We start from the raw sequence: 22,319 nt of genomic DNA on the forward strand, positions 1-22,319 counted from the left end.
AGTGGACAAATGCGTGTGTGTGACAATTATGCATGCTTGTTTTAATGCATGGATGCATGCATGCACATGTGTATGTCATTCCTTCATGTTTCTGTATATGCGCGCACATGCTTTTTTGCAACGTTGCTGTGCATGCATGTTATGCATATTTGTCTGTTTATGTGTGTGCATGCTAATCTAGATGTGCTGTATAAGTTGGTGCATGCATGCATGCATGCTTGTGTGTGTATGTGTTTGTGTTCTTGATTCAAGCGGTGTTTCTGCATCTTCGTACTGAGCATAGCGTGGATGCGTTTATGGATTTGAAGCAATGCCAGGCTCGTGGTGAAACAGCATGCTTTGCAGGAACCAGCAAAACGTCCCTGCAGCTTGCATCGTCCATGAGGAGAATAAATTGAGTGCATCAAATTTGAATAAATCAGTACTCTCTTTCTCTCTCTTTTTTGTTGGTACAGTGGAAGCGCCTCCTCCGCGGTGCTTGGGGAATCATTATGGCTGTATAACAGGTGCTAATGAAGAAACGCTCTCCAGCCAGAAGAGCAGACCCGGACGCTGGCGGGGCGAATCAAATGAGTCTGTGGCGCTGATCTGCTCCATGTCAGCCGTGTCAAATGCGCGGAGCGGTGGGCCAGTGACAACTGCTAAGATTAGTGCCCCATGTGCCACCCACGCACATGAGCTCTTACAGTAAGTACATAGTAACACCAGAGAACACTGCAGAATAGAGCTAAGGTCGGTTTAGAGCAGAAGGAGTGCCAGCAGTAAGATGGCAGTGGCGAGGTTAACAACAAACCATTAAAATTAAAGAATCAGAACAAAATGCTTGTGTATTATAAATTGCCCCACCCCGAAAAAAAAACAAAAAAAACAATTGGCCTTCAGATTGCATTAATATGCACACTGTTTTACCTCTGAATCTTCATTTTAGCGACCATATAGCAATTTAAGTGAAGGGTGAGTTTATTTACCCCTTTAACGCTGTCTTATGTGACCAGCTGGTTGGTGCTGAGTGGGAAGTGGGTGGGGGCAAGTCCTGGCCTTGAGCGGGCAAAAGCAGCACCAAGCTCTCTTTGTGGTCTGCTCACTCCACCTTGAGATAAGTGAAGCCCATGAGCCTTTTGGTTCTCTCTTTTATTTCGGCCGCCTCCTCCCTTTCCCTTCGGAAGCTCGGCTCGGCTCATTTTCTTGTCCCCCCTCGTTGTTCTTCGTCACCTTGAATGGTGCCGTGTGATAAAGAATTATTTTGTTTGGTTTTTTTTTTTCATTTCGTAATGTCTGTTTGTGTTTCAGAATTAAGCGCTCTTTCTGCAGAAGAATAATAAAGAAGGCCGACGTCTGGCTGCAGAGAGAGAGAGAGAGAGAGAGAAAATGTCAACAGGGGGCAGTATAGGGCTGTCTTTTACCTCCAATTCTGCCTGTTTCATTCCTTTGTCTGCTTTTTAGAATCCTATAACAAGATAGAGCTATTTTATTCTTCATTTATCTGGAAAGTGGACATGATTTGTATGCCTCACATAAGAGGATTTGTGTCCAAGGAGTTCAAGATCACATATTGTTGACAAATTCTGTCTGAGGAGGCGGCCGCCGTTTTAAATGGGCTACCTCATATTCACCTTGTTTTCATTATTCATTCATAGGAGCACGTTTCAGTAGCCCTGCTTTACCAAAACCACAAGAAACAAATAACACAGAGCAAGGATCTGGAACAAATTCATGACTGGAGCAGAGAAAAAAAAAAAAGCCGTGGACGTTCTCCCTGTTTTGTTTACCCATCCTGATGAAAGAAAGACCAAAAAAAAAAAAGAGAGAAAAGATTTGTCTTTTTCTTGTCACTCTGCGCCAATTCCACATTTTAACGATTCTTTGTAAACACAGATGATGAGATTTTACGGCATCTTTCATATGTCTGCGCTTTCATGTTCCAGTTGCTTTGAGGGGGATATCCCGAATATTAATTAGATTTATTGGGTTTCATTTTCATTTCTTCTTTTCCTTTAATTGGTGCGTCTGTGTGTTTTATGGAATCATCGCTGCAGACAGCCCTAACACAACGGTGGTGAGACCATCACCAGGAAGAAGAAACTACCCCCCGCCCCCCATTCATCTAAGACCTTATTAATTGAAAATGTCAGCTTCAAAAGTCACTCCCATCGCAGGAAGTTAAAAGTCTTGTTGGCATTAAGGCGACCTTACGTTAGCCTGAATGAAATTCGGTGCATTTGTGTTTTGGCTGGCTCTTCGTTTTTCTTTTTTTTTTTTTTATTCTGGGAATCTCGTCCTTCTCCCGTTTTCTGGAAGCTCATAAAGGAATCCTCCTCTCTGCCGAGGCTCATCCCTGTGTTCCCGTGTAGTCCCTGAAGCCCTCATCACGGCCGGCCCTGACAGCAGCTGACACGTCTGACTTTTTCTACAACGGGATGAAATTCGTCTTAAAGACTCGTGAAATTTAAAAAAAAAAAAAATCCCCTCCAACGCAAATATGCATTTTTTACCCTTTTGGGCAGAGAGGTTTTCCTTTTTATTTCACTGCTGAATGATTGGCGTCAGTCAGTCACTCAGCATATGTGTCTGATGGTCATTGGAGGAGCACATAGCCATTTTCATGATGGCAGGTTTTTATGAGTGTGTGTGTGGTGGGGGGGTGTTAATGGTGGTCCCCGGGGAAGGGGGGGTCTCGTCCCTTTGTGAAGTCAGGGGATGTGAACCAATACAGCATCTCCCTCAATTAGTCCACCATTAGGTGCCCGGGGTCCACAACTCGGTGCGTTGGGAAGGCATGTGTGTGTCTCAAATCAAATTATTCAGCCCCCCCACCCCCCAGAGTGGGAGCACATCCAGCATCAGTCCACCGCCTTGTAGCTGAGGGTTTTTTTTTAATGCTGTGATTTCCTTCTCTCTCTCTCTCTCTCTCTCTCTCTCTCTTGCTTGCTCACTCGTTCAGAAACCCCCCCCTCTCCCCTTTCCCTTTCTACCTCTCCCTCACACACACATATCCACTCACACACACTCTCTCTCCTCTCTCACTCCTCGTCTCTCCTCTCTCTCCTCTCTCCGTCTCTCGGCGCTCTGCCTCTCACTGTAAGTTCATTCGCCGTGTCAAGCAACAACTGGCTCGGAGCGGAGAGTCGGGGTTTTGATCCTTTTGTTGAGCGGAAGGCTGCAAGGGTGCCGCTTCCTCCAGCGCCGCCGCCACCGCTGCCACTGCGGCGTCCACCCTCCCCGGCGGACTGGGACTGGCCCACTAACCCACAGATACGGGAGGACAGGAGGGAAGAGGGGACGGAAGCGGAGGGGAGGCATATCACACTCGGGCATTAGGCAACACCCAGGGCTCTGAGCTGGGTGGGAGGCTGCACTGGACCCTTGGCTGGGAAGGGTAAGCCGTCTCTGCACGTGTGCAGCTCCTCTTCCTTCCCTTTCTATTTCTTTTATATCTATACCTACAATTCTCTTTATTCTGCCAAATTCACATATTCAATACATTTTCTATTTTCTTCATTCGAGACTGCATTTATGCACATCGTTTTGCTATTGATAGTCATTTTCTTTTTTATTTCAATCTTGGCATGTGTTTGGTAAATTTGGTCTTTTTTTTTTCTATAAATGAATTTTGGTTCAGTTTGAGAGGCGAATTACCATATTCATGGTTTATCTGCAATTAAATGGCAATCAAGGAAGGGCCCGGCAAGTTGCATGTGCTTTTTTTTTTTTTTTTTATGCGCTGTAATATGGAACCTCTGTGCTTCTGGTAGTGAACGAGGAAGAACAAGGGATGGAGAGAATACAGAATTCACACAGAAGCACCAGGAGCGGCCAGAAACAAAAATCTATTGCTGTAAAGAAAAAAGAAAATAAACTGAATAATACATTTTCATGTCTTTTTTTTTTTTAGAATCTGTACAATGAGAGTTTTTCTTTTCTCTCCTCCTAAAGACACATCAGTTCATAAAGAATGAAACAGAACCAATTGACAGGAATGAAGAGGTGGGGGGTGAAAATCATTCCAAAAGTGATTGAGTACGCCCAGAGGAACTTCGCCCGCGACAACCAGAAATGGATACGCATGGATCGCTATTGATTAATTCTCTCTGTTAGCCGACTCCGAAAGAGAGAGAACGGGGGAACGGGTGAGAGGGAGAGTGGATCTGCTGCAGGATCCATAGCGTTTGCTGCTTGACGAGAGAATGAATGTGAGGTGGTTTTAAAAAAAAAAATGTTTTTCTCTTTATTAGATTTTTTTTTATTGATGACCCCCCCCCCTTCAAGGCAAAGAGAGAGAGAAAGAGCCCTGGGGCGATAGTGCTGGTGGTGATGGAGAGAGGGGAGGAGATAGGAGGGAGGGAGGGAGGGAGGGAGAGAGGAGGGGGTGTAGGTGGGGAGGGGGGCTGTCCATGCGTTGGGATGGGTGGAGAAGGGGAGGGGCTCTTGCTGCGTGTGGGGGGTACATCCCGTCGTTTAGCAGGTGGGGGTCTCCCGGGGAACGGGGTTGCAGGGCGCGGGGCAGAGGGGCACAATCGGGAAGCTGGAGAGCTTTTGTTGTGCCTTCGCCTCAGCATCCTTTATCTCTCCCATCTCTGCGCTCTCCCTCTCTCTGCATCTCCCCACCTCTCCATCTCTGTCTTGTAATTCTCTCTCCCGTTGCAGGGGATGGGGTAGGTGCTGCTGGGTAAGCTTGCTGTCTATTGTATCTTTAATCAACAGCTGTGTGGTTCCATCACGTGCATGGGTTCACTCGTACCGCTTGTCTTGCGTTCCAGCCATTCACTATTTATGATGGAGCTGCCCGTGATACTTTGAAGATGTTCTGTGCTTAAAATATATGTACTTTTTAATTTTTTTTTATTATCAGAGGTTCTTTTACTGTGTGTATGTGCATATATAGATTTTGTGTAGATATGTGTACATGTGTGTGTGTGTGTGTGTGTGCACCATGGGGTTTATGAATGAGATTCATTTTTCTTGAGCCTACAAAATGAATAATTCCACTCTGAGGAGGAAATGCTGTTATTTAAATTTTAAAGAGGCGTTTTTTTTTTTTTTTTTTCCTTTTTTCGCTCGCACGGCGCTCTCGCTCAGTAAGTGGTACATTTACATGCCATGTATTCCGTGCCTCTGTGAGTGATGATCTGGGTTCAAACGAAAGCGCCTGGGAAAATTATTTATGAAACGCTGTGGCGTCCCTTATGCAGAAACGCAACATTTTTAAAGGGAAATTAAAGCAAGTGGATCTATTGACTGGATTGTAGAACAGACTGAGACTTGAAGCCTTTTGCCTCTGTTCTTGTGAGCATGTCCTTTCACCAACTTAATCTTCTTCAAATGCTAAGAAATCTGTGCATTATTTATCGTATTTATCTGATAAATCTGATGAGTAAAGCTAGAAACAGATTTTTTTTCTTTCATGTCACCTGCATTTTCTTATTTTTGCTGAGATGCAAATATGGATTTTGGGCTCATTCATGTCTTTCTATAAAACGCTCCTCTCAGGCACCGTCAAGGCAGCACGCTTTTATGTAAAATAAAAGCTGTAATGACTTAAAATGTTTTTTTTTTTTTTTTCTGCTGGGACATGGTTCATTAAAGCCCCCCCTCCCAATCCATAACGACATCCCCCCCTGGTGCTAATGTACTTTTCCTTTTTCTCTGGTACAAGAAGAGGGCTGCATGTAATGGGGTGAGCAGTCGTTGTTTTTTTGTAGGCGGGGGTGGGTGGGGGGGGCAGGCCTGAATTTGAACCCTAACCTGTTTGGCGCTCCGTGTGTTGCAGGGGGTCTCATTATGCTGGGATAGCGCATGAGGAGAATGGCAGGAGGGGGACGCCGCCATTGGGAATCCCATTAACGCCGCGGGCTGGAGGCCCACCTTGCAGAGCAAGGCCTGGAGACCCTGGTGGCCTAGGTAGGTGCCTGCTTACGGGGGGGAAAAGGGGGTCACCCCCCACCCCCCCCCTTCACCCATCCTCCCATCATGTCTTTCTTCTGAAGCTGCTTGATTTAAAAAGAGAAAACAAAATCAATGAAGATAGAAGAAAAAAAAAAGAGGAATAGGTATTGCAACACCTTTCTTTCCTTTCTACCACTCCCAGGCTTCGATTGAAAATGCACTGTTAATTTCTGTTTGCAGAAGAGCCATTGATGGGGCCTTGTCTTGCACTGCAAAGCATCTCCAATCAATTGATTTGAAGGAGAGCACGCTTTTACGATTGGGCTCGTTGTTCCTTCGCTTAAAAGTGGGAAAACAAAACAAGGCGTAACAAGACTCTCTTCGGTGACGGGTATTCTTGGGTGGATAATACGGATCACGTTGTTATTGCTTAAGAATACGCGTAGTCGAGGAGAGTCATATCTACGGCTCTACGACTCCAATGGACTAGACTTGCCCCCGCCCCCTTCTTGCTTCCCACCGTGAGCAGCATTCTACCTGAGGGCAGGCAGGGTGTCCCATTCGGACTGACGCCTCGGCCCCTCCGCTACCAGGCCACCACAGATAGCACAGTGCAGTGTGTTTGACTATTGTGCTCCGTATGGTCTTCACTTGGCTGCTGGCAGCGTGTAGGGCGCGGTACAGCTGCTGGATTTACCCTCCTGCTACCCTGTTTCATGCTGTTCTCCAGATCAAGGAACTCATTTCGTGTAATGTTTGAAAAAAATTTAATTGTCACCCGTCCTCCATTGTTTTATAACCAATGCATTTTTATTATTATTATTTATTTTTTTTACCCCCCCCTCTCCCTTTTGTAGCATTAGGGGGGCCATGTTGAGATTTATTTGCTCTAGATGGGCGGATATTTGACTGAGTGCGCACGGCGCTGGGAGGCTGATAGGAGGACAGGTCCACAGGCCACTGATGCAAATGGAATGTAGTCGCTTGCGTTTATCATGCGTTGCTCTCAAAAACTCCGCCCCAGCCCCTTCCTATGCAGATGGACTCGCAAAAATGGCATTTATCACACAACGTTGCCATACCGGAGCCCCACCTTCCGCTCAGCCACTGGGGCCAAGAAAACAAAATGTCCACCACACTGGCAGCGGCTCAATTTATGCACTGAGCAGAAGTGTGATTTTGAATGAACACACTCAGCCTGATAAACAATTACCACAGGCTTGTATTGACTTTAATGGGGTATCCCATGTAGCCATGCATGCTTCATGAATATGTATGGCTTGCCATGTATGGCTTGCCATGTATGACGGCGCGGTCTAAACTCTAACACCCATGAAAATCCAATTGCGCACCTAATAGGATCTACTTGACTTATGGAATCATATCTTCAGACGTCTCAGATGATATGCATGTACAAGAGGATTTTTTTCGTCTTTCTTTTCATCCCCCCCTCCCCCTTTGCAGAAAATGGTTTCCTTTTATTTATTTCAATACATGTTAGAGCATAAAGATGGATAATTTGAAAAGAGGGAGAAATGTGATGTATTAACAAGCCAGTATTCTTTTCTTTCCTTTTTTTTTTAAATCAGCAAACAATCTAATTTACACTTAATCATCTTTAAGCATATTCAAATGAGCCATTACCATTTCAGAACAATCCTGTGCTTCTCCATTTGATCGACTAGTAATTATCATCCGTTTTGCGCCTGATGCTTAAATGAATAGCTGCTAGAAGACAGAACGAACCAACACAGGCGATGCTGTTTCACCACTAGGGGACTCATGCAACTGAGGAAAATGGCCTCACAATGCACCCCGTTTGCTTTAGCATATTATACACACACACACACACACACACACATACTTGCTTTTATATAGGCAAATGGAAAAGAAAACACCTACGCAAATGGAAAATAGAGAAATTTACTGAAGTGCTTCTATTATTTACAGCAGAGGGGGCAAGAGGGGGCTTCTTTTTCACAATGTAGACAGAATTATCCTATGGCCATGTTAAGGCAAAGCATCTGTCAGAAATGCAGATAATCGGTTGTTTTTGTAAATTCTCCAGTGCCAGATGCCATTAAGTTAAAATTAATGTTGCAGAAAATGTTTACAATAGCAGACTAGCAGAAATTATAGTTGTGCCTTATATATATAATATATATATGTGTGTGTGTGTGTGTGTGTTCATATATATATATACTTATGAACTCCCTGTTGATTTCTGTGACAGACCTTATGAATTAAATTACTTGTTTAACTATAAAGCAGACTTTTTCATCAGATTGTATTTTCAAGAACACTATTTTCACCAATTGTATACTACACATACACAGCTGCTGTTAAATTTGCAGTTAGTCAGTGTTAAGTTTTATTATTGAAATATCACATGCAGTACACTTTCTGATTCATCCCCTGTTCTGTAAAGTTGATGTTATTTCATTTCCTTTTGAGAATAAAGTTCCACATTTTTGAAAGTTATTTTAGTGTTTTTTGTATATTTCCATCACTGATATTATGTCAGATCTTGAAAATGTTTGAAGGGATATTGATGACTCAACTGACACACATCCACAAAAAAAATCAATTTAGAACTGCCCAGAAATCTAAAATGTCTGCTTTCAATTTCCTAACTTATCAACCGTGAATTCATGACAGATGAAAAGCCACAAACAGCCACAAAAGCAAAACAGACACCACAATAGGATGCGCGTTTGCATCTTCTTATCACAAATAACCAGATCATATTAATACATGCTTTGGGTTTTTCCCATTCTGCTGTAATCCAGTTATAGGGCAGCAGTGGGCGTAAACATCTGTATCAGGAGGGTACAGCTGTTTTTTATTCAACCATCCTTCACATGTGGAGTTGCTTTTAAACTCATAATATCTTTTCAAGACATGCATTTCTCAGATAATGATAATAATAATAATAATAATAATAATAATAATAATAATAATAACTAGCAATTATGAGCCTTTATCTGATAAATTCTGTAAATGTAAAAAATATAGGATATGGCCATTAAACACTAAATGTCGAATGATATAAAATGAAATAATTAATATTGCTAAAATTGTTTTAAACTTAATGACAGCAACATCTTTATTTAGCAAAGAACTGTTCTGAATAAAAAACATTGTTCTTTTTCTATACTGGAAATTTCTTTTATACAGATAAAAGTACATTATTTAAATATTATGCTTCAGCCTGAGTGCACTAAAAGGCTTTCCTCAAATGGGTTAAGTTAGATGCTTTTCACTTGTTATTTATTTAAATCACTGCTACGGAAATGGGCTTTAATGAGAAGACAAATTGGATCAATGAGAGGAAATGGTGGAGCAACAACATGGTGTCATCCATTGAACCTCTACTGTCCATTACTGTGATCTACATTACAGCCTGACTGACTGTCTTAATATATCATGGGTGCTGAATAGGCCCAAAACCTATAAAACAACATGTAATGGGTTTAAGGGGTGAGCAATGGATGACTCCACAATATCTAAGCGCAGTTAATAGTAAAAAATTTTTTAATTATTTGGGACGTTGGTATTTTGGTGTCTTGAATTTTTAGACTGGGAGTGATAGTTATATTTAAAATTCTCATTCCCATTATTGCAAAGTCCACAGTGTAGTTAATTAGAATTTTGTTTTAAAATATGATGCTGTTATACAGCCTAAATATTGCTTCCAGTAAATAATGAAAATGTGCACTTTGGGTTACTGCTCAGGAATAGCTTTGTAATGCTAATTGGTCCGTGTAGATCCCAGATTGTTCAGCTGCACTCTTACACTGCCCACGTTATGACCCATTTTAACTACAATGGGTCAGAATGTCAATATTTATGAGCAGGCACATGAAATGTATTTCCAAAGTGTCTTTTAAAGGATTCTCTCTCTCTCTTTCTCTCTCTCCCCCTCTGTCCTTATCTCTCCAACTTACTTATTTCTTTTTTTGCCTTTGTGAACCCGTCAGCCTGTAACGATTCCCATAGCTCGACTCAACTTCCTCCAGGAACATAATGTGGTTTCCACAAACAAGATCTGCAGCATTAATCAATTGGAAATGTGCTGCATTATGGTGCTGCATTTCCGCTAGCTGGTGCCTCGGAGTAGAAGGCACGGGCAGGCGTTCGACTCGTATCCTAAGGCTTACTGACTCAGTCCATGACCCAGGATCATTATTATACCGATTCTTGGCGCTGATATGCATAGAGTAATAAGTACCGTTCGATTAATCACGTTCATGCTCGTTACGTCCTTGCATGGTTTATGTCCCGACTTATTGGGCTGCATGCAGCATTATTTTTTCCTTGGCAACTCGAAGGGCAGCCCTGGTAATCTTACTTACTGGTATCTATAATAATGGTACACTATCAGAGGGGTCCTCGGCTCGTTTAAATACCAGCCTATGAAATGTATCCACATCAGTGGCTCTCAGATAGCAGCTAAGCAATCTATTTAAAAAGCAATTTATTTTCCGAGTATTGGAGATTGCGCAGATTGAATGGAGGGGACTCACATCCTCTACTTTCAAATTCTCGGTGGACACCACTCATCCCATTTGAGCGCAGTTTTCTTGCTCGCTCCTCTCCGCTCTCTCACTCTTTTCCTCCACCACTTTATCTTGCACAGTATTTCCGCAAAGCCAGAACTAGCAAAAAATACACCCCACCAGTGTAGCTAATGTTGCTCTATTTGAAAGTGGAAGTATTCGGTAATGAAGTAAGTAGCCCGTGCTGGTGGACTTTACTAGGGCTGGTCCGAGGTGACATGGGGAAATGAGATCAGTCTGCCGGCGAGTGTTGAAGAGGCGCCGGCCCACGGACGGAGTACAGTGGCTGTTGATTGAGCGCAGCGCCCATTCATCCACGCCGAATGGTGGGCTCCACCAGGCCCCCTTGCCAACGCGCCCTGGATGCGGCGTTAATGAGGGTTAGGCTGAGAAGCTGACCTCCGCCCTGGCCTCTCCATCTCCCCCTCCGTCGCTCTGTCTCTCGTAGCGTCTCTTTGACTTTCTCTCATTCAGCAGGTGACCTCCACCTCTTTTCACCGTCCTCAGGGGGATAAGCTACTGTCCCAGCTAGACAAGACACAAGAGTCGATAAAAGACGAACAGGAAGGATGCGTTAGGGATTGAGACAGGGAGAGCAAGAGAGAGAGGTGGAGGAGGTGGTTGGGGAAGGCGGGGTTGTGTTGAGAAAGCCGTCTGAGAAGGCAGGAGGGGGGGCGATGATTAATCTTCTAAATGCCGGTTTCCCCAGGCGCAGGCCCCCTGAGTGCAAGGCGCTCAGGTCTCTCCTCCGTTGAACAGAGGGTGCTCGGTCTTGATGGAAAGCAAAATAAATAAATAAATAAATAAAGGGGGAGAGAAAAGTAAAAAGATTGACACACATTTTGTACTACATGGGGTGCCGGGATAAACAAGCATTGTCTGCTGTAGAGAGGAGGAAGAACAAATTCGCTGTTATTTATTTATTTATGCTCTTTTTCTCAGTGAGTAAATGAATGATTTTTAGGTTTTGCTTTACAGCCTTTTCACACTCCCATCATTCAGACCATTGCGTTTATCTTATTAAAAACATAGTCATAAGTCAGCAGGTTGGAAGGTCATTTTAAGTAAGGTTGCAAAAATCCTATGCTAATTTCACATGGTGAATTTTTGATTCTGTGTAGGGCCAATAATGGATTATTATATAAAATATTTTAATTCTTGATAATACAAACGGGGAGATATATTGACCGCAATATGTAATTATGACTAGTGTTCATTATATATATTTTATACATTTTTAAGTGTAATTTTTGGTGTTCACCCCAGGGCTGCAGGAGAAATATTTAACTTTTTCAAAAAACATTCAGACAATATTCTTTAACCCTGCAACAAGAATACGGAAAAGCATGCTTTCAACAGTTTTACTCCACAACTGACCTTTTCCCAGCAGAGAGTAATTTTTGAAAAGTCAGGACCCTCTGGTCTCACTGGTGCCCACTTTTTTTCCCCAGGATGTGAATTCCCTACTCAGCATCCTGCACTCAGCTGCAGTGGAAATACTGCAAGGAGTGATGTGCAGCCCTCCACCAGAGCCATTATAAAAGCATGTCCCGTCGCAAACCCTATCAATTAATGTGTTTGCGTTACCTCCGCCACTCCTACATCTGCGCCGGGTAGATGAGTCGCGCTCCCCAATGCTGAAATATTGGTCACAGCGGGGGCCTGAGCGGATGAGGCACAGCGCGGTGTGACCTGGCACCCGAAATGGTAGCGCACTTGCCACGGCATTATTGAGATGCAGCGTGTGGTGCGTCTAGCCACTTACCCCCGAAGCCGTGATGTACCGAGTCCCCAGGCGCGGGGCTTAAATTGCCGTAGTTCCAGGCTGAATGTGTGAACAGTGGAGGGAACTGGGCTGCACCTCTGGGCATTAAAAGAGATTTTCTGTGATGATGGTGATCATAAATTTAATTTGTTTATTGTTATTTGCCTGATTAAATTAGCATTTTTGGTGTATCGCAATGATCACAATAGTCACATGGAAGGCAATTTTGTGATATTATTTCAATATTTACAACAATATATTCTTCAGAAGATGTAGTAAAACATGAATATCACCTTGAAGTTCTGAAAAGGGGCAAGAGAACTATGTTTTTTAACCTAGTATTTTAGAAATAAAAGTGTGGAGGTGTCTGCAATATTAATGGTGACAACGGCTTAGATCTCTACATTTATGTATCTGCTTCATCTCCACTGGCTGAAATGGTGCTGTAAGAAAAGTGACACAGAGCTGCTGATCCTTTTTTTGTTTTTGCTCTATTGCTTTGATGACATTGGTACCATGGATAGACCTCTTCACCCTTGGCCCTTGCTTCAACTAAAACCCATTGTCGCACTAATGCTTAGGCTTCCCATTATAATCCTGGCACTTTTCATGGCACAATAAGTCTTTAAGTGACAAGAACTACAAACAAAAAGATGAAACAAATGAAGTTTAATCCTACACACCTAAATTCATTACAATCTTTTACTCATTCCACTTTAATTCCATTTATTTCGTTCCTTTCTTTTTCTTCTGGAAAAGGTTGTGCATGGTGACTGTTGTGGTCTCCCCATTCAGAGCTTTCTACTATGGTGTTTTTAATAAAATGCTCATGTGATGTGACTCACGAGTGCTGTCTGTTCTTGTACACCTCCATCCCTCCCTGCCTCCCCACGATCCCCTCCACCCCCTCACCCAGCACTCTGGCATATTGTGGATGACTCGGCACATTGGTGCCTGAGTCAAGTGACTGTTTCCGCCGAGCTCGTGGAGTGCAGCCGGTGACACGCCGGCTCCCTGCGCTGACGCGGTGACGTCACTCTCCGCCCAGCAGCATGGGGCTGCCTGGACTGGAGTGTCTCCACCTCTGCCACCTTCAGGCTTTGACAAGTGGAGAAAGGCTTAATCACGAAGCCTTTTATTCTTCTAATAGGCAGACACTGTCAATGCAGCCATGTTACTCAGCGCTGGGAAAAAAATCAGTTCTATCTCCATTGATTAATGTTATTAGCTGAGATTGTTCAAAAGAGAAAATCACAATAATGTTACAATAATGCTAGACCACTAACTAAACAAAATGATCATATAATAATATACTATTTGACTACATACATTTACATTTACAGCATTTATCAGACGCCCTTATGCAGAGCGACTTACAATCAGTAGTTACAGGGACAGTCCCCCCCTGGAGCAATTTAGGGTTAAGTGTCTTGCTCAGGGACACAATGGTAGTAAGTGGGGTTTGAACCTGGGACTTCTGGTTCATAGGCAAGTGTGTTACCCACTAGGCCACTACCACCCTGACTACTAATAACTCTTTAACTAACGAACGGTTCAACAGTCAAAACATGTGAAATAGCAGTGGTTTTCAAACCTTCCCTTTTTTGGTGAGATGTGGTTGAGCCGATCATCTAATCAGCAGCTCATTTTGTTGTGCAAGTTCAGCAAATAACGTACCTGTTTGTCTCCGTTTATTTTTTACCTTTTCATGTCACAGGTCAATGTTGGCCGCAGTGTTTTTTGGCATTCCTCTGTCCCGACGCCACAATCGCCTGAGGACCGTGGTCCATTCGGACTAAAACCCAAACATCCACATCCACTCTACACATTTACAGCTTAAACCCAGAGCCTACAGGAAAACAGAGAGGCGCAAGACTGTCACTCTGAACCTCCATCACAGGCACCCCGCCTCACAGCCCACCAAATCGCTTTCATGCGATGACTTCAGAAGTGAGGGTGCACTCTGAGGGCCTTTAAAGAGCAGATTAATTAAAGGAAATCAAACCTTAGCAAGCGGAATTGAAACTGGGCCGCCGGATCTAATGCGGCAACTTAAAAGTTGTAGTTTTCTCTCTTTTTTTTTTTTTTTTACTCCTTATTCAGTTACAAACAACAACAACAACAACAAAAAAAATCATAATTATTCCTGAGCACTTTGTCATAATGAGACCGTGACAGACCAGCGCTCGGCTCTCGGCGCAGGTTAACCGCAGACAGATGGAGAGTGTCGCCGGCGCCTCGCTAAGACCAGAATTAATTAGCAGTCATGGCAGCTGACACATCAGTTTCACACCGACCTGCAATTAAGAATAACACTTAATTTTGGAGTATTTGCATGGGACGCCCATCTTCCTGGCAAGTGGCGGGGGCTGCTTGATTTGTAATTAATGTTTCCGTGGTCTCCGCGGATTTTGGAGAACGGAGTGGAAATGAGAGAAAGTTGTGGAAAACGGGGAGGGGGCTTTTTAGTTCATTCATCCAGTCACAGTCATCCATCCATCCAACCATGCTTTAACTAAGCTGGTTCATCTGGAGTACGTCCTTTCCAATATTGATGAAGATTAATCATAATAAAACACTTTATTATTAACAAAAAAACAAACAAAAAAAGGTTTCGGATTGGTCACATGACCCTGAAGGGATGTTTCTGCATGCCACATTTTGAACTGCTGAGTTTTCACATGTAATCATCGCACGTGACATCGTCCGCTCCATAACTGCATGTCCCGATTATGCCCTCCAGTGCTTTCTTTTAATTCTTGTATTACTTTATTGTCTGACAACGCAGCTTCCCTGTGTGGATTAATTGTCATTACAAATGTAAGACAAATTAGGGTGGCGGTATCTCTAACTAGAAGACCCAGGTTCAAACCCCACTTACTACCATCGTGTCTCGGAGCAAGTCACTTGACCCTGAATGTCCCTGTAACTACTGATTGCAAGTCGCTTTAGATAAGGGTGTCTGATAAATGCCGAAAAATGTCAAATGTAATGTTTACATATCGATAGTGTCACAATTGGGCCCACAACAGAAAGTACCCAGACTTTTGTGAGCTGAAACCCAACCCTACCGATAAACCGAAAGCAATTCTTTTACTAGGACCGGAAAATGTCCACACTTGTACAAAATGTCCCCACAAATGACCAGACACACCAGAGCCAATTTGTGGTTGTTGAGAGTCCATTCAGCCTGCTTCCGTCCATTCAGCCATTCCTGTATGGCAGCGGCGGAAAGCTGAATGCTTGCCAGCAGTGCGAAACACATGGATCCGAGTCCAACGCTTCCCAAGGTGCTGAGTGTTGCAGGTTATTTCTCTGATGTTTCATCATGGCGGGACAGTAGGCTGTGTGTAAATGTGTGTGTGAGTGTTGGTTGGGCTGGAATGCCGGTGGGGGTGCAGTGCGTATTTTTTTTTTTGTGTTGTTGTAGGTGCGCCGTTCTTGCGCTGTTCTGTTTGGTCTGTGCTCGTGTCCTCTCGTTGCACAACTGGCCAAACAGAGCAACAAATGTTTGGCGCCTCTCGGCCGTGCCTGTTCTCATCTGTGTCCTCTGATCACAACACAATGACCGCTTTTATTGCGAGACTCGTTTCCCCCAACACAGACGCTGCACCAGAGGAATGCAGGCAAACACCCGCTTCAGCCGCAGTACCATTAGGACAAGATGAATAAAATATCAGTGCGCCATTGTTCACGCCTCCTCCGCCGGCCACGCCGCGTTTTTCAGCAAACAGCCCGAAGTTAATCAGGGAAATGTGAATTTAACGCCGGCTGGCTGGCAACTTCAGGTCTTAGTTACTGTGTGGCTTGTTAATTGGATGCCTTCTTTATTTTCAACACCCCCCCGAGTTCCCGGGGGGGGCCGCTGTAATGATATTTCGGTCTATAAATAAAACATTTAAACACACAATTAAATTGTGACTGACCTTATTGCTGGGGGTTTGCGGCACAAATGTGCTGTGTTCATTATTTAACCTTTTATTTGGACCAATTTTGCCCAGGGTTTGGTAAAAAGCCACGCTGAATGCAGTTTTATTTTACTTATGCACCCTTGTTCCGGGCTTTTTTTTTAAATAATTGATTCACTTGCTGACACATCTAGTGTACTGAGCCCAGGATTTTTTCCTCTGCCAGTACAACAAACTGATATTGATATGCAGCATTATCCTCAAGCTGCAGCTTTATTATTTAACTCTCCTTCCAACAGCACTGCGCTTCGCAGAGATTTGCTCTCGTCATATTAATGGATTTTTACCATATTTAATGAAAGCTGTTCTGCAGAGTCAGCTGTCGTTTTTATACTGAACAAAAAAAATATTTCTTATTACTTTTCTTTCCTTCATGTTTTTTTTTTTTAATCATAGGTAGGAAGGTGGAGAGATTTTGGACTTTGGGGTTAAATGAAAGACACAGAAAAACCAACCTGGCCAGCCGCTGCCTGGCAAGAAGGAACGGAGGCCTCTTAATTCCTAATGAGATATAATCCCATTGTTTGATCTAATTATCCTCCCTGGAAGGCCTTTTCAGCTCCGCCCAGCCAAGCCATGCTGATGAAACCACAGCGAAAGAGTGGCCGGCGTGACAGCGCTGGGTGTCTGGCAGGCGAAGCAGGACATCCCGCTACAGGCCACAGTGGAGATGGCCGGAGACAAGAGAATTGCAGACATCTGGTATTTATTTTATTGTGTTGTTGTTAAAAGACTTTTTTTTTTTATTCTTAGCTCACTGGAATAATGGTGGCAACAGAATTGCAATTATAAAAACAGATGGTGCTGTGTCGCAGTGCATTGTGGGTAGTGTAGTGCTGACCCATCAAAGACACCAAGGATCTTTGAAATGAAATGGTAATGTAATATATGTGTTATATATGTGTTTTTTGAAGACAAATTCAAACAAAATTATACCCGTATTGATTTTTTTTTTTTTTGACCAGACGGTCAAAATTCACCAACCAAAATATAAATAATGATTCAGCACAGATGTTTTACAGGCGCTTCTCAAAAATAGATTTTATTTATAAGTATTCTGAATGCATTAATTTTTATTGACTATGGTACTGAATACAATTTGCCATTTTGTACAGCAATGAGGATAGAATGACATGCATTCTTTTTTTTTCACCAGGCAGGATGAGTTGGGCTGCCCCCCCTCCAGGTTACCTGAGGTAACGTGTCCGGTGGGCACCAGCAAGTCTCTCATCTCACCCCCTACCTGCCCTCGCTAAGAGCTCAGCGCAAGTTCCCAGATCAAAGCCATTGACCTGGCCTGAGATGAGGGGTTGGTGTGGGGGGGGTGTTGCTGTATTGATCCAGGATGCCCGTTCTCAGCATGGGGTACGTGGGACGAGGGCTGCGCTCCAGACTCGCGCAAATCAAGGTAATTGTGATTGACTGGAGCCCAGGGTCGATGACTGATTACTCCACTGAAACTCCGCATCTGCTCGGCGCCAGTTGAGGACAGATCGCTTTGATAACTTTTAATTGTGCAAGGGGTCGCACGACCAATTAGATTACAGCTCAATTACCCCAGAAAATGGGATTGATAAGGTAGGACAAAATAATAATTGATTTGTGAAGATTGCAGCCGAGTGAGGAGAGATTTATAACGTTAGCGGCGAACATTTGCTCTTGCTGCATTTTAATTGCCTCCAGACATGAAATATTAATGCAAAACACATTAAATGTAAGGTGTTAATCTGTAAACGCCGAGTGCTGTCTTGTGTTTGAATTAAAGCGTTATTCAAGCAGAAATGTTGTGCCGAACATTATCCTATGAGGTGTTTAGAAAGCTCTTTCTCTCTCTCTCCTATACACACACACACACACACACACACACACACTCTGATAGAAGTCTTTTCTGCCGTTAGTGGTCTGTTTGCAATTTTTAAAACAAATTACAATTACAGTGATAACAACTAAGCCATTTGATGGCGGACCAACATTTAGCAAATGAAGAGTCGGTGTAAAACCCCGAGGCGGGATTTAGCCAATGAAATTTCACAAGCGTTCAAGCCATTATAAATGCACGTGCCTTCATGTAAATTTAAAGCTGAAAATACAATATTGGGGTTATTATCACTCAGATGATAGAGAATATGAAGAGAAAGTGAAAGTGAAGTGATGGTCACATGTGATACACAGCAGCACAGCACACGGTGCACAAACAGTGAAAATTGTCCTCTGCATTTAACCCATCACCCTGAGTGAGCAGTGGGCAGCCATGACAGGCGCCCGGGGAGCAGTGTGTGGGGACGGTGCTTTGCTCAGTGGCACCTCAGTGGCACCTCGGCCGATCAGGATTCGAACCAGCAACCTTCTGATTACGGGACCGCTTCCTTAACCGATCGGCCACCACTGCCCCATAAAGGAGGAGAAGGAGAGAAAGAAGGAGAAGAGAAGGAGGGGAAAACAGGAACAGAAGTGTGGTTGTTCATGCGTGTGTGATGTATGTTTGTGTCTTCTGCATTTGCCACAGAGCTGGAGGAAGCTGAGGAGCATCAGCAAGCGCGAGAGGGAAACGGAGACAGGTACCCGTGGGGACGACACTGTCCAGGTGGGCCCAAAACAAAGTTTGCCAGAGGGTCGTGTGCCTGCGGCCCCGGTGGGCTCTGCGGAGCCAGAGACCGCTCAGGCTTCACCTGCTGAGCAGATGGCTGGAGAATGAGACTGGGACTGCTGAGGTCTGGTGGCCAGGGTGTCGGGAGCTACAGGATGGAAGGAGCAGCGAGAAAGGAAAGCTGGGAAGGAAGGTGTGGGCGGATGGGAGAAGGGAGGGAGAGGAGGAGGGATATAAAAAAGGGAGAATGGTCGGCGGATGTTGATGACAGTTCCCTGCAGAGATGGAACTTCTCTGGAGCGTTGGGTGGAAGGATGTCACTTCATCCCCCTGCCATTTGATGGGATTTTGGGAGGGTTATGGATCCTGTCACAGAGCCAAATGAAGTGTGGGGAAACAGGTGCGTCCCCTGCTCTTCCCCCCAGTGTCAACCAGTAAATATCATCCATTATTGATAAGAAAAAAACGCCGGCTTCATTACAGCTGTAGCACACGTGCATAAAAAGCCAGACATCCTGATCTTCTCAATTCTCCCCTTGACAATAAACACACCCAAACATTACATCTATCTATCTATCTATCTATCTATCTATCTATCTATCTATAAGACTGCTTCTAATTCAATGACATTAAATAATTGGTGTAAGTGCAGTGACGTATATATAAGTAAAAGTTTTTTCTTCCTTTCTGTTGAATGGTTAATAATTCATCTCCTTGTTTTTGGCTATCACATAGACTTGTTGAAATCTATTTTTTTTTTAGCAATCTATGTATCTGTCTGTCTGTTGACCATTTAATCCACCCATCCATCCATCCATATCAACTGCTAATTCGGCATACTGTAAAATCAAGATATGAACAATTCCATGCTTTAAATTGATGAAGTGCTCTAGCGATCTCATTTCCAATTAATCAGTAATATTCATATATTGTAAAATCACAGTATGTGCAATATGTGTAACAACAAGATCACTGTTAAGTAAAATAACTGTAAATGTGAAGTAAAGTAAATGGGATCATCTAAAATGCTGAATTGTATGAAACATCCATCTAAATGCGCTCTTATATCATATAATCATGCCTCTGATGGGTATGGTGCATGGTCTGTGCTTCTGCATGTTGTTTCTGTTGTCATTACCCTGTGCATCAAAGGAGGAGTGTTTTCTCCTCCCGCCGCAGCATTGTTCACCGCGGCCTGAAAGTTTAATGAGCTCTGACACTTCAGGCCCCCACCAGCACAAATAAAAAGGCCTGGCAAACACAAAATAGTGTAATAAAGAAAATGCCCGGTGTCAGCATGAGAAACAGTCTAATCGGACCGTCTGCCGAGCTCCTGACCTCCCAGCCACCAAAGAGTTTCATAATACTATCCGGGCCCGCTATGGCAATGTAACCATTAGTCACGAGGTAGTTATTGAGACTGTTTCTCACTCCAGTAGATATGGGGTTCTGTTCCATCGGCCATTGAAGAATATATGGGTTATGGGCTTCACCGCTGAGATAACTTTTTTTTTTTTTTTTTCCCTTACAGAATTTGGACTGTGGAGTCGCATAAAGTTCCTCTGATAATGTGATTTATAATACAAATCCGCTCGCCTTTATGCCCACCCCCTCTTCCTGCGGCGCAACTGAATGGGAGCGAATGGCACATTCGGGCATAGTCACAGCTTTAGTCAGATTGTAATGGGTCCACTGAGGGAAAATACTATTCATATTTCAAGCTGGATGATATATGGGCGCTCGCCCCACATGCCAAAATGCGGAACTGGGAATTATAAATTTCAAAGAATTTATATTAAAAACACCCCATCAGATAAATGACTCAATTAGTTGATGAAATGATGAAATCATGAAATATGCAATGTAATGAAACTTGTATGCCCTGATTAGAAATGTATCCATTTTCGAGTAATGACCCGAAATTATTTAAAAATATGCAGGAGGCTGCAGTAGTCCTCTGAAATGCAATCTAAAAAAAAAAAAAAAAAAAAAAAAAAAAAAAAAAACTAATCTTATTTAACCGAGGATTACTCGCAACTCTTGAAATGGACATTTGAAAATTGGATTTGACACACTCATATAAACCAAATCCCATTTGAGTCTAATTGTTTTAAATACAATAGCATGTTAAAGCATGAGAGCCGAGTCCGATTCAGACATCATCTCAACCTGTACCTTGAAGAGCAATAAAGAATATTTGATCATATCAATGGCACTTGAGTTTTTATTTTGGTCTGTTTTTTTTGCATGGATTTGCATGAGTTTTACTTTTACACCGTATCTGTGCTGCAGAGAGGTGAAGTGTCTGTATCCCAACACAACACACAAAGGATGCTCGGGAGAGGGAGGGGCGTGGAGCTTACTGGAAGACGGACGGTAATAACAGTGATTCCTGTGATTCAGATCACTGGATTTTTCTTTTTTGCCAAATGGCCACCTCTTCACCGCCCCCGCATGGGAGGTGACAGCCGTCACTGTTAGACAGTAAAGTTTAAGCTGTCACCTCAAAGCCAGAATGAAAAATGGGAGAGAGGCAGAGAGAAAATTTCACCCAAGGTTTTCAGGCTACAGCCTGAAAAAAAAAAAAAATTATCTACATGCACACTTCTTGTAATTTATTAACAGTCTTATCAGTGTAACAACTGTGCCTTGACCTTATAGAAAATTGCCGAAGATCGGGGGCTCTGGACTGACACTACACGCAATTACAAATCAATAATAATAATAAATAAAGGAAACAATTATTACTTCCACGCATCTGCAGCTGACACTTGGTACATTAAGGTACACGTTTAATTTTACAATATCATTAAAAATTCAGAGGCTATTTTGTCACATAGAATTGCTACGGAAACCACATAGCTGCACTTTTGTGATTTTTTTTTTTTTTTGAGAGACGAATGTGGTGCACAGAGCAACAGACCTTCAGACCAAAGATTTTTTTTACCGATCAATGTCCACTGTGAGACCAGCGCAGGCAACTTAAAAAGTGCAGAGTGCACAGATCTGATTCTAGGACATACGTGTTTTTAATGTGATTTATTATACGAAATCCACTCACTTTTACATGTACCCCTTTTTCCTACTGGGAAATTTGATCATAATGGTCGAATCATGGTCTTTTGATAGGAGAAAATTCCATTCAAATCCACAAAAAAAATCTTGCAGATGGTCGGATCAATGCGTCCAGTAAGACAACAGGCATTTAACCATTGTGTGGATGTATTTGAGTGTCTGAGCCAGCCACTGAGCATCCAGCACAGCATCGGTTCTACAGCAGGTGCGCAAATCTCGCCTACCAAACCTTAGTGGCGCTGGCGAGTTCGTTTCCCATTTTTCGTATTGTGTATTGCTGGGTTTGATGGTCACGTGCCAGTTTGTTAACGATGTCCTTTGGCTCATTTTCTATGGATGTCCTTTTCCACGAAATCCATCCTCGCGCTGATATATTGTCACATCGCTGCTGCTTGTCTAGTTTCACTATTTTACAGGCCAGCATGCAATGTCCTTCATCGTGTTTTTGTGTTGTGTGTGTTTTCCATTGGCACAATGTCTTT

The 22,319-nt window shown here is 43.2% G+C and overlaps 1 long non-coding RNA gene across 2 annotated transcripts; it reads left to right on the plus strand.

Moving 5' to 3' along the window:
• Positions 1 to 2,990: 2,990 nt before the first annotated feature.
• Positions 2,991 to 20,765, plus strand: LOC114779194 (uncharacterized). Of its 2 annotated transcripts, none has more exons than XR_003746606.1 (5): positions 2,991 to 3,376; positions 5,768 to 5,898; positions 6,124 to 16,877; positions 17,332 to 17,583; positions 18,682 to 20,765. It is a non-coding gene; the product is annotated as an uncharacterized LOC114779194 (long non-coding RNA). The 2 variants fall into 2 exon arrangements; XR_003746612.1 differs by having other exon boundaries at positions 16,572 to 16,877.
• Positions 20,766 to 22,319: the final 1,554 nt, after the last annotated feature.

The sequence above is a fragment of the Denticeps clupeoides genome, chromosome 2, assembly GCF_900700375.1.
Source record: "Denticeps clupeoides chromosome 2, fDenClu1.1, whole genome shotgun sequence".
Lineage (NCBI taxonomy): Eukaryota > Metazoa > Chordata > Actinopteri > Clupeiformes > Denticipitidae > Denticeps > Denticeps clupeoides.